We start from the raw sequence: 15,153 nt of genomic DNA, 5'->3' as shown, positions 1-15,153 counted from the left end.
ATGCAACAACCAGAGGGTTTTACAGTTTCAGAAAAAGAGGACTATGTTTGCTTGCTGAAAAAGTCCCTTTACGGTTTGAAACAGTCACCAAGACAGTGGTATAAGAGGTTTGATTCCTTTATGACTTCTCATGATTTTAAAAGAAGTAGCTTTGACAGTTGTGTTTACTTTAAGAAAAATAGAGATGGTTCTTTTGTGTATCTACTCATTTATGTTAATGACATGTTGATAGCAGCGAAAGATAAAGGAGAGATAAGAAAGGTCAAAGCACAACTAAGTGAAGAATTTGAGATGAAAGACTTGGGACCAGCAAAGAAGATACTTGGTATGGAGATTCTCAGGGATAGAAAAGTAAGTAAATTGTATCTAAGTCAGAAAGGGTACATTGAGAAAGTTCTTTCCAGATTCAATATGCAGAATGCTAAGCCTGTTAGTACTCCTTTAGCAACCCATTTCAGACTTTCATCGGCTTTGTCTCCAAAATCAGATGATGAGATTGAGTACATATCACATGTTCCATACTCTAGTGCAGTGGGATCTCTCATGTATGCTATGGTTTGTTCACGTCCAGATTTATCATATGCAGTTAGTGCAGTTAGCAGATACATGGCGAATCCTGGTAAAGAACATTGGAAAGCAGTTCAATAGGTTTTAAGATACTTACGAGGTACTACCGATGTTTGCTTACAGTTTGGAAGAACTAGAGATGGAGTCATTGGGTATATTGATGCTGATTTTGCTGGGGACCTCGATAGAAGAAGATCTCTCACCGGTTATGTCTTTACAATAATAAGTTTTTCAATCAGTTGGAAAGCCACTTTGCAAACTACAGTCGCTTTGTCTACCACTGAAGCTGAGTACATAGCGATTACTGAGGCTTGTAAAGAAGCTATATGGTTGAATGGACTCTTTAGTGAACTTAATGAAGACCTTCAAATCAATACAGTATTTTGTGACAGTCAGAGTGCCATCTTCCTTACAAAAGATCAAATGTTTCATGAGAGAACAAAACACATTGATGTTCGGTATCATTTTGTTCGTGATATTATTGCTCGTGGTGATATTGTTGTGAGCAAAATTAGTACTCATGAAAATCCTGCAGATATGATGACTAAGTCACTTCCTATAACTAAGTTTGAGTATTGCTTAGACTTGGTTGGTGTTCATTGTTGCAAATAAACCCTTAAGGGGTTTTATGGAAGAGGTGGAGAAACTTGTTCGTTGAGAGTTCGCGATGAAGAACTTGTTCATTAAGAATTCGTGTCAAGGTGGAGATTGTTAGAATTAAGTGACCCAAATCCTTATTTAAATAAAATACTGTGGTAAAATAAAATAAAAGCAAAATCCCTATAGAATTATACTTCTTTTATTTTATTTTAGAATAAGGTTTCTAAACCTTATTAAACTCCATCTATTTGATATTATTTGAATAAGGAGTTTCACTCCTATTAGAATAAGGTTTACAAGCCTATAAATAGGCATAGTCTACTCCTCTTGTATTTAAGTTTTTGACATAGTGAATTTTCTTCTCCTCTACCCGTGGTTTTTTCCCGAAAGGGTTTCCACGTAAAATTTGTGTGTTCTTTATTTTTCTATTTCTATTTTTCTTTGCGATATATTGTCATTACCAACATTATATTTTTCTCAATGGTGGATGACGATAAACCGAATATCGCAAATATTCATCCATCGGATGCTTGGGCTACTTGGAGGATGGAACTAGCCAACCAAATGTTCAATGAATGGCAAGCATCTAGAAATTAGTTAGGTTTAGGGACAAAATGAGTTTGACTTAATTTGTTGATGTTATTTTATGTATCTAGTTTGTGAAACTTTGGTGGTGTTTGAATTGATTTTTGTATTGTACTAAACTTGTTGAATTATAATTTTATTTCTTTTTATTCAGCATGTGTTATAATTTTAAATTTAGTATTGAGCTTTTGATTCATGATATTGAACTTAATTATAATTTTATAAAGTGTTCACCTTTTGATTCATGATATTAAAAATAGTAATTAATATAATTTGTTTTTTTTCTTAAGATAATTATGTCAGGTGTTCCACAATCAAATGCTTCTTCTCAAGCTTCTCGAGGAACCAAAAGAAAATGGGTTCCAGAAGAAGATACAGCATTGGTTTCCTACATGGTGGACTTGCACAATGTTTGAACATTTAATGCTGATACTGGGTTCAAAGCCGGTTATTTAAACAAGTTGGAAAAAATGCTAGAAAAGGCTTTACCAAATGCAATGTTGAAGGCGAAACCAAATATTGAATCGAGGATTAGGTTACTAAAAAGGGAGTGGTCAATCGTCTATGACATGCTTAATGGCCAAAACAATAGCGGTTTTGGTTGGGACAAGCATAGGCAACTCGTTGTTGCTGAAGATGCAGTTTGGGACTCCTATTTAAAGGTAAAATGTATTTCAAGTCTTTATTATCTTATTTTTACCAAACTTAAAACTAATATGATTTCCTCATTTTTTTAGAGTCACAAAGAAGCCGCTTAATTCAGACATCGTACTTTCCCTTACTACGACCAGCTTACTGCCATTTACGCAAAGAGATCAAGCGACTGGGAAAGATGCTCAAACAGCTGCTGATGTTCTTGAAGAAATAAATGCTGAGGATGTACCTACTACAGATATGAATGAATAGAGAAACTCATTCTATGACTACGAAGCTGATGTCTCTTTGGATGACATGGATGTTTCTGCTACGGAGCCGCGAGGAGATAAAGTCCAAGGGGGTTCCTCATATTCAAACAAGAAAAAGAAGAAATCTGATGCTCGTGATAATATGTCTTCTTCATTTAATGAGGCTGCCACTTTATTGGCCGAAAACATGCGGGCCATTGGCTATCAAATCGAGAAGAGTATTGCCTCCGATGTGGTAGTTCGTGAAGTCGAAGAATTCGGATCATCCAAGAGAAAGCTACAAATTTATATTCAACCTTATGGAAGCGAAGGTTTAACCGACGATGAGCGGTATCGAGCTTTGAGTAAAATTCCAGATCATCCAACTCAAATGCTAGTTTTCTTTAGTTTACCTTCTGCTGCGCGAATGGAATGGGTCAGAAGATTTCTTTCTGACCATTAAAAATCAATGTTCAAACTTTTTGATGTTGTAAAACTATATAACATATGGATTATGTTGTAGAATTTTATTTTCTTCTAACTTTTTCTTAATATAAGTTAATTATGTTTATGCATAATATAATTCTCAAGTTATATTATGATTTTAGTAAATTTATATAAGAATATTTATTATTAAGAATTTTATGAATTATATATCATTATTAAATTATATTTAATATTAATTATTTTAAATTATATAAATTCATATAAGAAAATTTATTATCAAGAATTTTATGAAATTATATATCATTATTAAATTATATTTAATATTAATTATTTTAAATTATATAAATTCATATAACAAAATTTATTATCAAGAATTTGATGAAATTATATATTATTATTAAATTATATTTAATAATAATTATATTAAATTATACAAACTCATATAATTAAATTATATTTAATAATAATAATTTTAAATTATTATTAAATCATATATTTTAATTAAAATATATTTAATAATAATTATTTCAAATTATATTTTATACTATCATATATTATGATTTTAGGAAATTCATATAAGAATATTGATTATTAAGAATTTTATTAAATCATATATTTTAATTAAAATATATTGAATAATAATTATCTTAAATTATATTTTATAGTATCATATATTATGATTTGAGTAAATTCATATAACAATATTGATTATTAAGATTTTTATTAAATTATATATTTTAATTAAAATATATTTAATAACAATTATGTTAAAATATGATTAAATTATTTATTACTGATATTAATAATCTTATTAAAATTTAATAACAATAACAATAATCATTTATCTAAATAAACTTCTGCTAAGGTTATTTTAGTCATTCTAGTTTTTTTTCTTATGTTATTACACCTCAATTCCATTCAACCAAACACAAGAATACTATTACGCCTCTATTCCATTACATTCAACCAAACAATTGATTTGCTATTACGCATCTATTCCAATACAGTGAACCAAACGTGCTATAAGTGTTTTAGTCAATATGAGATAATGATAAAACCATAATTTTAAGGCTCACATTTTAGATTTAACATTTATAGTTTAGTTTGACATAATTTAATCTCAAGTTTTAAAATGATGACATGAAGTTATCTTAAAATACTTTTTAACGCAAAAATATTATTTGGGCATGATAAATTGAAGTGTGTATTTTAAGAAAATTTTGACTTCAAACATTTTAACTGGAATAATTAAGTATCAGGAAAAGCAACTAAAACAGTTAGAATACAACTTATTTCATAATTAGTTATCAAATCTGTTAATAGCTATGAGTGTATAAATACTTGTAGCTTGTATATCAGTGATATACATGAAATATATCTTGAAATGTTCTTATGATTCTTTAGAATTCTAGCATGGCATCAGAATTTCTAAATCCTTTTGCTCTCGCGTATCAGAAAGTAGTCATTTTAGTTAATGATAATAATTTTTTGGCCTGGAAGCAGCATGTTCTTCTTGTTATCAAGACTCATCGACTTCAGTCTTTTATTGATGGAATGGTTACTATGCCACCGAGCATAATTGTTGATAGTGATGGTGTTTCGCTTGACAATCCCAGCATATGTTCAATATGAACAGCAGGACTCTGCTTTCTCGGCATGGCTTCTTTCCACAGTAAGTGCCTTCACAATCAACTAATTGGAAGTTCATCATCTACATATGTTCTGTGGGAAGCTTTGACAAGAATATTTGGCACCCAATCGACAACCAAGGATATGCGATATCGGTCTCTTCTTCATCATTTCAAGAAGAATGATCTTTCCATTTTGGCATATCTGAAAGAAATAAAACATCTCTGCGATTCCTTAGCTGGATGCGGTCAACTTGTGTCAATCGAAGAGCAATAGTCAGCCATTCTCAATGGTCTTCCTCCAGAGTTCGATCATGTGGTCTCTATCATCACCACAAGTCAGGTTCCTTTTGATCTACCAGGAATCGCAACAGCTCTACTTGATGCCCAAGCAAGACAACAGGCTCATTTTTCTCATGTTAGTTTCTTTGCTAATTTTGTTGAAGTAGATAAGGCGTCTTCCACTTCTTCGAATCTTTTTGGGTATACTGGTCACCCACCGCCACAATTATTTCAATTGACTCGAGGCTCTGGTTATTTTCATGGACGGGGTCGTGGTCGTTCTCGGTCGCAGTGCCAGATTTGAGGCAAAATCGGGCATCTAGCTCGTCGGTGTTACTATAGGTATGACTCCACCTATGATGATACAAATACACACTCTGGTGTTCATGTGGGCTCCGATGCTATTGGGTTGTCTGCGTGAGTCATTAGAAATCAACCTTCGGCCTATATTTGTTGTGTCCGTCACAACTCATCTGGTCTTTCTCAAATTGGGCCTTATTCACTTGGGTATTTTCCATCTGAGCATTCTTCACCTAAGTGCTATCCACCTGGGTTTTCTTCTCCACATTCATCCCAACGTGAAATCCCTAATTCCCAATTTTGATGTGTTCATGTGAATCTAGCGTCAATTACGGCTAATCCTGCTATAATGTCTGATCAAGCCTAATATCCGGATAGTGGAGCCTCGACACATATAACCAGTAACCCAAGAGCATTTACTGACTGTAATTTGTACTCAAGAGTGTAGGACCCAATTTATGCCCGGGCCCAAAATAAAACAACCCATGTACAACGGGCCCAAAACGGCCCAAATTCTTAAAACCCTAAATGGCCCATTGGGGCCCAAAAACTATGCAAGCACCAGGGAACCCTAGGGTTCCCTCCCCTCTCACGCCGTTACCCCCCTTTCGGGCCACCCGAGGTTCCTTATCCCGAGGTCTGCCTCCCCCTGGCCTTTACACCGAAATGGTAAGGTCACCTCCATTGACCTTACCTAACCCTGCAAAACAAAGCAAAAATAGAGGACAAAAGCACAGAGAGAAAAAGAATCTTTGTAATCGGCTATAAAGCCTGAAGAAAAATGTAAACATTTTTTTACACAAGAGATCAGAAATACAACAGAGAACAAAAAAATCAATTAGAAAAATCGAAGGTTGATATCTATTTAATTTTCTTGCTTCGTTTCGCTATTTATCTTTATTTTTATTTTTCTTACAAACAGAAATAAAAAGAAAAAGGAAGGGACTCACCTGTGTTCGGCTTCTAACGCCGCCGGGACAACCGAGGTAGCCACCTCCGAGGATAGGTGGCCAGAAACCGAAAGGTTTCTTGAGTTTTTGAGGCCTTTTGGTTAATATTTTGAGGATTTTAAATGCGGATTCGGGCTTAGGAGGTTAAAAGGGGCCAGATCTAAATTTTTTCCTTTTCAGCCACTGCAGTAATGCTGTGTGGTGTTGTTGCGGGCCGACGGTCAAGCGGTGGCCCTTTCGCCGGATTTTGGGCCGGTGCCCGGAGAAGAAAAAGGGGGTAGAGAGTTTTTTTTGTTTTTTTTTTTGTTTTAAAGAAGGGAGAAATGAAAAATTTTTGAATGAAATTTGGCTTTTATAGCACATATAAAACGATGTCGTTTCACCTGGGAAGTTCAGCGCCAAAACGGCGCCGTTTTACACGACCCGTGCACGACCCAACCCGCACCCAGGGATCCGCGTGTTTTCTTTTAAAATGGGAGAATACCCATTCTGGTCCTCCCACATTTTACACCTGTTTCAGTCAGATACTCCGATTGTTTTTATTTCTTTTAATTATGCCCAATAATTTTACTCTATTTCGTTTCAATCTCTAGGGGAACAGTGTGTTTTGGGAGGATGGGATTATTTCCCATTTGGCCCCTCCCCGTTTTCCACTTGTTCGATCTGATCCTTTCTTTTTCATTTGTTTCCGATTTCCCCCCAAATGTTGCTTATTCTTTTATTTTAGTCCCTTTCTATTTTAATTTTATTACCATTAAACTAATTAAGTTATTATTGCTGTTATTATTATTGTTATTATTATTATGGGTATTATTATTGTGTTGGTTTATATATCTTATTTAATTTTACTATGTACTATCATTTTAATTCTTTTATTTAACTTCATGGTGTAACAGTCTATATTGTTTTATGTTAATTCAATAGCATCTATGCATGCCTCTAATGATTCGATTTTATAATGCACTTTTAGAAAAAATTATTTATATGCTTTTATGCTTCAAAAGTTAACAATATTTTCATACAATGCTATTTTATGTACATGTATATATATAAATTATAATAAACTATTTTAATCTACATATGTCTTAGATTCAAGTATATACCTGCCTATATTTTTACATACATATATTCATACTTGCACTTTTATAATATATTTTTACAACTTATTTGTATTTGTATGTACATATACTCACTTATTTTCCTTCATATTCTTTTAATTTACCTACATATCTATATATCTATTTTATTTTCATAAACACATCTATACACATACGTATATCTCCTTTTATATTTTATAATTTCATTTTTCTCTTTATTTATTTATTTATCTATGTTTTCATCATTATTTCGAAAGAATGTTTTAACTTTACTCGTCTATATATTTGTATTGTTTGCATGTTATTCATTTGTCTCTTCTTATTCGTTCATTTTTATCGTCGTTGCTCGTGTTTTATTTTTTTTACTATGCATGGTATTTAATGTTGTTTTGTACGCATGTTAACACCATACTTCAAAAAGGAAGATTTTGAAAAAATAAAGGCAACATTCGGTATTTGGGATCTTCAAGAGGATTGAGCCCTAACGTATTGGGTTTCAATTTTTTTCGTTGAATCTAAACAATCGAGAATGCTCTTTAATAAAAAAAACATAAATAAAAAGTTCATTATCGAGAATTCAATATGTTGTGTCCTAACGCATTGGATATGACACGTTGTTTTCTCGAGATGAGGATTTTTCTAAAAAAAAATAAAGGCAATATTCAATGTTTAGAATTTTGAGAAATTGTGCCTGATGCGGTCGTTGAAAGCACCAAAAATATTATATCCCTAATAAATAATGAAAAAGAATAGTAAAAGGGAAGTAGGGTCAAATCCTCAGGGACTGGACTTGCAAAATATCTTATTCCGTGAAATCCTAGGCAGAATCTTGCCCAAGAAAACTTGCGTGCCTGAAAAAAAAATAAAAAAATAACGGAATTAAATGTTTGGATTTGAAAACGAAAAATAAAATAAAAACAAATTTAAGAATATTGAATCGAAAATTAGAGAAATTAAAAATAGAATTGAGAGAAAGGAAATTCTTATGGGAGATTCCAGCCTCCAGTTGTCTCGTTCCACCTTGGGTTCAATCCTCAGCTTTTAGATGATCCTTCCCAAACCAAATAAGCCAGTTATAGTGAAAAAGGACGCCTACAACCACCAGCTCCAAGGATTTAGACTTATGATGTGGTGGAACCTGACTCTAGCCAACAATCGCTTCTGTGGGATCGTCTTATGCTAGATCAACGCTTCTCAATGGCGAATCTCACGCCATTTTGTCTCTTGGGCTCGCCAACCTCCGACGCAGTAAGCTAACGAACCAACTGTGCAACCTTCCCAAAACATACAAAGCAGCCGCCTTTGCATACGTTGAAAAGCTTACTTCTTAAGGGATATGGACGGAAGCGTCAGCCCGTAGTGCAGAGAAACGATGAATACTCAGCGAGGAGGCTAAGTACGAATTCTAAGTCTCATGAACTCTTTTGGGGATTTTTGACAACATTCGGCTAGATGAGTTTAGTGGCTCATGGTTGTGGTAGAAAAGAAAATAAATAAATAAATAATAAAGATTTTATTAAAAAGAAATATGAGAAGAACAAAAACCTAAACTTTTGGGGAGAGAGTATTTTTAAAAAAATATATGGGATTCCCTTTTGAGTCACTTCACCCCCTATTTATAGTGCTAGGGGAGAAATTTTAATCCTACTTAAATTCCTAAAAGATAAATACATTTAATTGAAGATAAATAAAGATAAAATAAAATCCTAAAAATAATCCTTAATAATTATCTCAATATTAATTATCCTAATATAATTAAAATAGAGTTTAATAGAATAAAATCTCTTCTTTTTGCATTTCAACCCTTGTGTCCTCCATGCTTGCACTTTTGCACCAACTTTTCCTTGTGTCGCACATTGGCCCATTTTATCTCTAAATTCACGCTTTTGGCCCTTAATTTTTCTTTTTCCTCAAATTTAGTCCCTATGAGATAAAAGATCATAAATAGCTCCAACTAGCAGGATCATACTCTGAATAAATACATAATTAATACATAAAAATACGTTATTCTAGAGTGTTATCAGTGCCCTAACGTATTAGGTTGCGATTTTTTTTATCTGACTTAAACAATTGAATATCTTTTTAAATTTCATTGCATGAGTTTTTGGACAAGCTCATTTTGAGGAAGTGAAATATCATGCCCTAACTCATTGGGTATGACATTTTCTCTTTCCGAAAAGAAAGGGCCTTAACGGCTAATTTGATTTATATGAGTTTCTTTTAATACAAGGATCGTATGTTAAAATATTTTGTATATTTTTGATATTAAGACACTAATTAATCAACAAGATACCAATTTTGGGCATATCGAGGGTGCTAACCCTTCCTCGTGCGTAACCGACTCCCGAACATGTTTCTCTGAATTTCGCAGACCAAAAGCATTGTTTTAATAAATCTAAATCGATTATTAAAAATAATCGTTTTACGAGGTGACCCGATCACACCTCATCAAAAAAAGATTGGTGGCGACTCCCACATTCATTTCATTTTCAAAATCCAAGTCGACCCCGTTTTATCAAAAAAAATGGTGTCAACAAATAGTAGGTATTGTGGTTGTAGGTAATGGTCATCGAGTTGCTATTTCTCATATTGGTAATTCTGTTTTATCAAATGGCTCTAATGAGTTTCTACTTAAAGATCTCTTATATGTGCCTGATATCAACAAGAACCTCTTATCTGTTTCAAGATTTGCACAGGATAACAATGTGTATTTTGAATTTTATCTCACTTGTTGTTATTTGAAAGATCTAACAACTCACGGGATGATACTTCAAGGTGTTGAGTCCAATAGATTGTATCGTTTTCTTCCTGCCACCTCTGATTTTTTAGTCAACTCTAAAACAACGACGAATGCTAACTTAGGTCAGAAGTGTGATTTGTTTAACCAATGGCACCAGCGACTTGGTCATCCATCATACGATGTTGTTCGTTAAGTTTTAAATTCTTGCAATATTAGTATCCCTAAAAACAAATCATTTACTATCTGTAATGCTTGTGAGATTGGTAAAGGATATAAACTACGCTTTTCTGCTTCTTCATTTGTGTATTCTGCTCCTCTTAAGCTTGTGATAACTGACTTATGAGGTCTTACTTCGTGTTTCTCCTCTGGTTTTCGATATTATATTTCTTTTGTGGATGCTTTCTCCAGGCATACTTGGATTTATTTTTTTAAGAATAAATCTAATGCTTTACAAGCATTTATGGGGTCCTGCTGAGTTGCAATTAGAAGTTCGACTTAAATAGTTGTAGATTGGTGGGGGTGAGTTTCGAAGTTTTGCCCCTTATCTTCAGAAGTTTGGTATTGCTCATCGTTTGTCATGTCCACACACATTTGAGTAGAATGGTCTAGTAGAAAGACACCATCGACAGATTATGGAAACTGGTTTGGTGTTGCTTGAACAAGCATAACTTCTTCTTTCATTTTGGTCTGATGCATTCTACTCTGTAGTACACCTTATAAATCTGCTTCCTACTAAGGGGTTAGATGGGAGTTCTCCAGTGAAACGTTTGCTTGGACATCAACCTGATTATCAATGGCTTAGAGTATTTGGCTACTTATGCTATCCACTGACTCGACCCTACAATCAACACAAGTTACAATTTCGATCTACTCCTTGCACGTTTCTTGGGTATGCACCAAATTATAAAGGGTATAAATGTTTTGATTAGGGTGGTTGTATTTTCATTCCAAGACATATGAAGTTTAATGAAATGGTTTTCCCTTTTATAAGAGTACAATCTTCCTCTGAACAAAAAGAAAGTTCATGTTCAGTCACTACTCTTCCATTTTTTTGCCTCCTGCTGAGTCTTAACATTTTAGTGGGATGAGTGTTCCTTTTATTTCATTGTCACCCGTTGCATCTTCTTCTACAGTTAGTTTCGGTGCAAACTCAAGTGATCCTGGTAGTTCTCATTCTGTTGGTTCTGATAATCAGGTAGTTGGTTCTAACTGTCAAGGTACGTCTTTAGTTTTGGCTCTTGCTACTCGTAATGCTCATCATATGGTGACCAGGAGTAATGCTGGTATTTATAAGCCAAAAATTTATATTGCTGCAGTAAGTACTACTGAGCCGAACAACATTCATGAAGCCATGAATATTCTTGCATGGAGAGATGTCGTCTATGATGAGTTGGCAGCTTTAGTCAATAACAACACTTGGTAATTGGTCACACCACCTCTAGATCATTGAAAACTTTAGTCAATAACACCACTTCCATGGCCTCCAAGTTTGAGAGAATTTTTTTAGACACTGTTAAGTGTTCATGCACAAATGCACTTTCCTCCAAACGATGAGCATAAAGACGCTGCTTCATATGCAGCTTGCTAGTTAGAGTTTTCGACATACATATTTATTCCAACCTCTTCCACAATCCAGTGGCTGTCTTTTCCTTCATCACATCCTGCAAAATTTTGTTAGACAAATTCAGATGTAACTGTGTTAACGTCTTTCAATCCCTACGCTTCTTATCTTCCTCATTCAATGTTGAAGGCATCTTATCTACCCCTAGCAGAGCTTCCTCTAAGTCTATCTGTGCAAGAACTGCCTACATCTTTATCTGCCACAACGCGAATCTGGTGTTGTGATCCAACAACAAAATTTCACACTTCAAAGACGTTATTATCATGATTGAGATGAACAACTCGAAAGCTCTGATACCAATTTAAAAAAATAGAACGTCGGTAATGACAATGTATCGTAAAGAAAAAGAGAGAAAAATAAAGAACACACAGATTTTACGTGGAAATTTTTTCGAGAAAAAAATCACAGGAAGAGTAGAAGATAATTCACTATGTCGAATTCGAATGAATTACAAGAAGAGTAGACTATGTGTATTTATAGGCTTGTAAAACCATATTCTAATAGGAGTGTAGTAAGATTGAAACACCTTATTCTAACCAATATAAAATAGATGGAGCTTAATAAGGTTTAAAAAACTTTATTCTAAAATAAAATAAAAGAAGTGTAGTTTTATATGGATTTTACTTTTATTTTATTTTACTAATGTATTTTATTTAAATAAAGATTTGAGTCACTTAATTTTAACAACATTCATAGAGCATATATATCAAATCGGTTCTTAAAATTACCTTCATAGAACATATTAAAGATTTTAGGGTCAAGAAGTGAGAAACTTGAAATATTGGTACTTAAAATTACATTCTTGCTTAGAGAGCACAGAGGGACTAGCTCCGATGGATGCTTTCGTAAGCCAAAAAAAAGTTACATTCTTGCTGCAGACAAATTCATAGAGGTTTGGGTCATACTGGAAAAGCTTCTTCCTCAACCACTGCCCTTACCAAAGCGAAGTAGACCGCTGCACCTCCCGAAATAGAGAAGAAGGGAAAAAAAAAAAAAGAGGCCAATATATAATCATTGTGGAATCCCAGGTTATACTAGGCCTAGATGCTAAAAATTGTTTAGACAAAGTAGAAATGTTGAGCAACATCAAGGTCTCATCAAGTATTGAGAATTAGAAGTGATCATGGTAACGAATTTGAAAATGGTGATTTTGCCAACTTTTGTGATCAAGCAAGAATTGCACATTAATTTTTTGCCCCTAAGACTCCTTTAACAGAATGGAGTGTTCAAATGCAAGAACGAAACTTTACCAGAATCATATTAAACTCTACAGTTTTAACCCATTGATTGTGGGCAGAGCCAATGAACACAACCTAAGTTGTGCGAAAATCATTAGCCAAGGTATAGGGTCTTCTACGAGAAAGTACAAAATGGTGAATTGGAGATGGTAATAAAGATTCTGGCTGGACTCATGGGTGGCTGATTTAGGCCCTTCAAAGGATCACTGGTCGTGGTCACTCACAAGTAGAAAATGATGGGTTAGTGAACGATAGGATTGATGAAAGGGGTAATTGGAAGTGGCAGCTCTTAGCGGATCAGCTACTGAATAATCTTGCTGGCCTTGACGTTTGTATATGGAAATGGTCTAAAACCGGTTAATTCTCGATGTCGGATGCGTACAAATTTCTAGCGCAAGGGGAATGGAATGGGCGAAACTCGATTCGGACAATTGCATGGAATTTCAAGGGCCCCCAACGGAACGTTTACGACAAATCCGGAACATTGCCCAAGGGGCCTTACGGATGATGCAGGTTGTAGAGCAGGCCCTTGAATGGCTGATATTTTCATATATGAGGACATTTACAAATTATTTCAATTTAATTTTTAGTGAAAAATCCAAAAAATGAGATAGATAAATTAGTTAGGTTAGATTCTGTGACGATTGGTGAAACAAATGGCTTTTTCATATCATTATATGGCAAAGAAAAAGCAGCTAAGTTCTCTTTCTTGGCCATGCTTAGATTTCCTGTATCAGTAAAACTAGAGATCTTGGAACAGAAAATATGGTTGATTATATCGAAAAGAGAAGCTAAATTTCTGCCTGAAACTTGCAAGGTTAATAGCTTTTGTTTCCTAATTTACCAAGATCATCAGCAATGATGATGCATGCTTTGATAAACGATGAGGGTCCTTTTAGCAAATTAGGTGTAATAGAAGAAAAAATTATACTTTCTCTTTGCAAACAGCTCAGTACTCTTTTCCTATGTAAAGTTAAGGTTTGGAAATCCTAACCATTCTATATTTTATTATAGTAATATACCACTTTCTGATATATGGCTTCATTTTTATTTTCTGCTTCAATGGCGGGACTGTGTATTTGTGGTTCATCTGCTTGATATTGAGTTGAGATTTTTATGTTGGCACGGTTCAGTCAGATCAAATCTCTCGGTGGCTGAGGCGTTTAGTCTGATTGAGCCGTGCCAATATCACCTTGACTCGCCATATCTAATATTATCACCAATATCTTATACCTATTTTCGGACTCCCTTCAATCTGGTTGAATTACCATTCAAATAATGTAGTGTAGTAGATGGCAGATAAGGTGAGCACCGTGCATATATCAGCTTTCAACTTTTCTGAGGATTCAACTAGAAAAGATTAAATTGGAATGGAAATATAATGAAAATGAGTTATTTTTCTGAAGAAGAAGATAATTATCCTGTTTTTGCAACTCTTTTTTAAGGTTGATACGCCCAATCTTAAGATCTCTCTTTGTACTCGTACAAGAACCTAATAAATAAGGAGGAAAGACATCAGAAGACTACTCGAGTGAGTTGATGAGCGACTAAATAGCACTTCGATGAATCCAATGAAAGGATATATTTTAAAATTGAGATTTCAAAAATTTACAACCATTAATTAAGACCGAAAAACATTAAAAACTTGTAATCACTTAATTCTCACCGTAACATTATCTGTGATTACATAAAAAAAAGTTAATATTCTTACAATAGGAAAGGATAAAAAAATTGGATTAAAAGTTACCTAAGAAAAATGTTGTTTGATAAATTAAAAATTAAAAGTGATTTGGATACAAAATTTCTAGTGCAGAATTTAGAAATGCTTAATTTATATTGTAAAACTATTTGCTATGTTAATAAAAATTGAGTCTTGAATATAATTACGTTGTTTGATATTATTATATTTTATAAAATTTATTTATTTTATAATTTTAATCTTATTAATGTAATATTTATATTATTTTGAATAATTTTAGATAAAATTGAATATAACATTCAAGTTATTTTGTCCTATTCTTATACTCTATACATTTGAAATTTATATTTCTTACTTTTTATTTTAGGAACTTAATCGTTACATTTTTGATTAAAAATGTAAGTCCAATTGTTAATATTGTTAACATTTTTTTTATGAAATTCATGTCCATTACAACATCATTTTATTGTTTACATGGTTACCAAATGAGTACTTTTTAAAATTTTAAATTGTTA

The sequence above is a fragment of the Gossypium raimondii genome, chromosome 7 (assembly GCF_025698545.1).
Source record: "Gossypium raimondii isolate GPD5lz chromosome 7, ASM2569854v1, whole genome shotgun sequence".
NCBI lineage: Eukaryota > Viridiplantae > Streptophyta > Magnoliopsida > Malvales > Malvaceae > Gossypium > Gossypium raimondii.
This window is presented reverse-complemented; position numbering follows the sequence as displayed.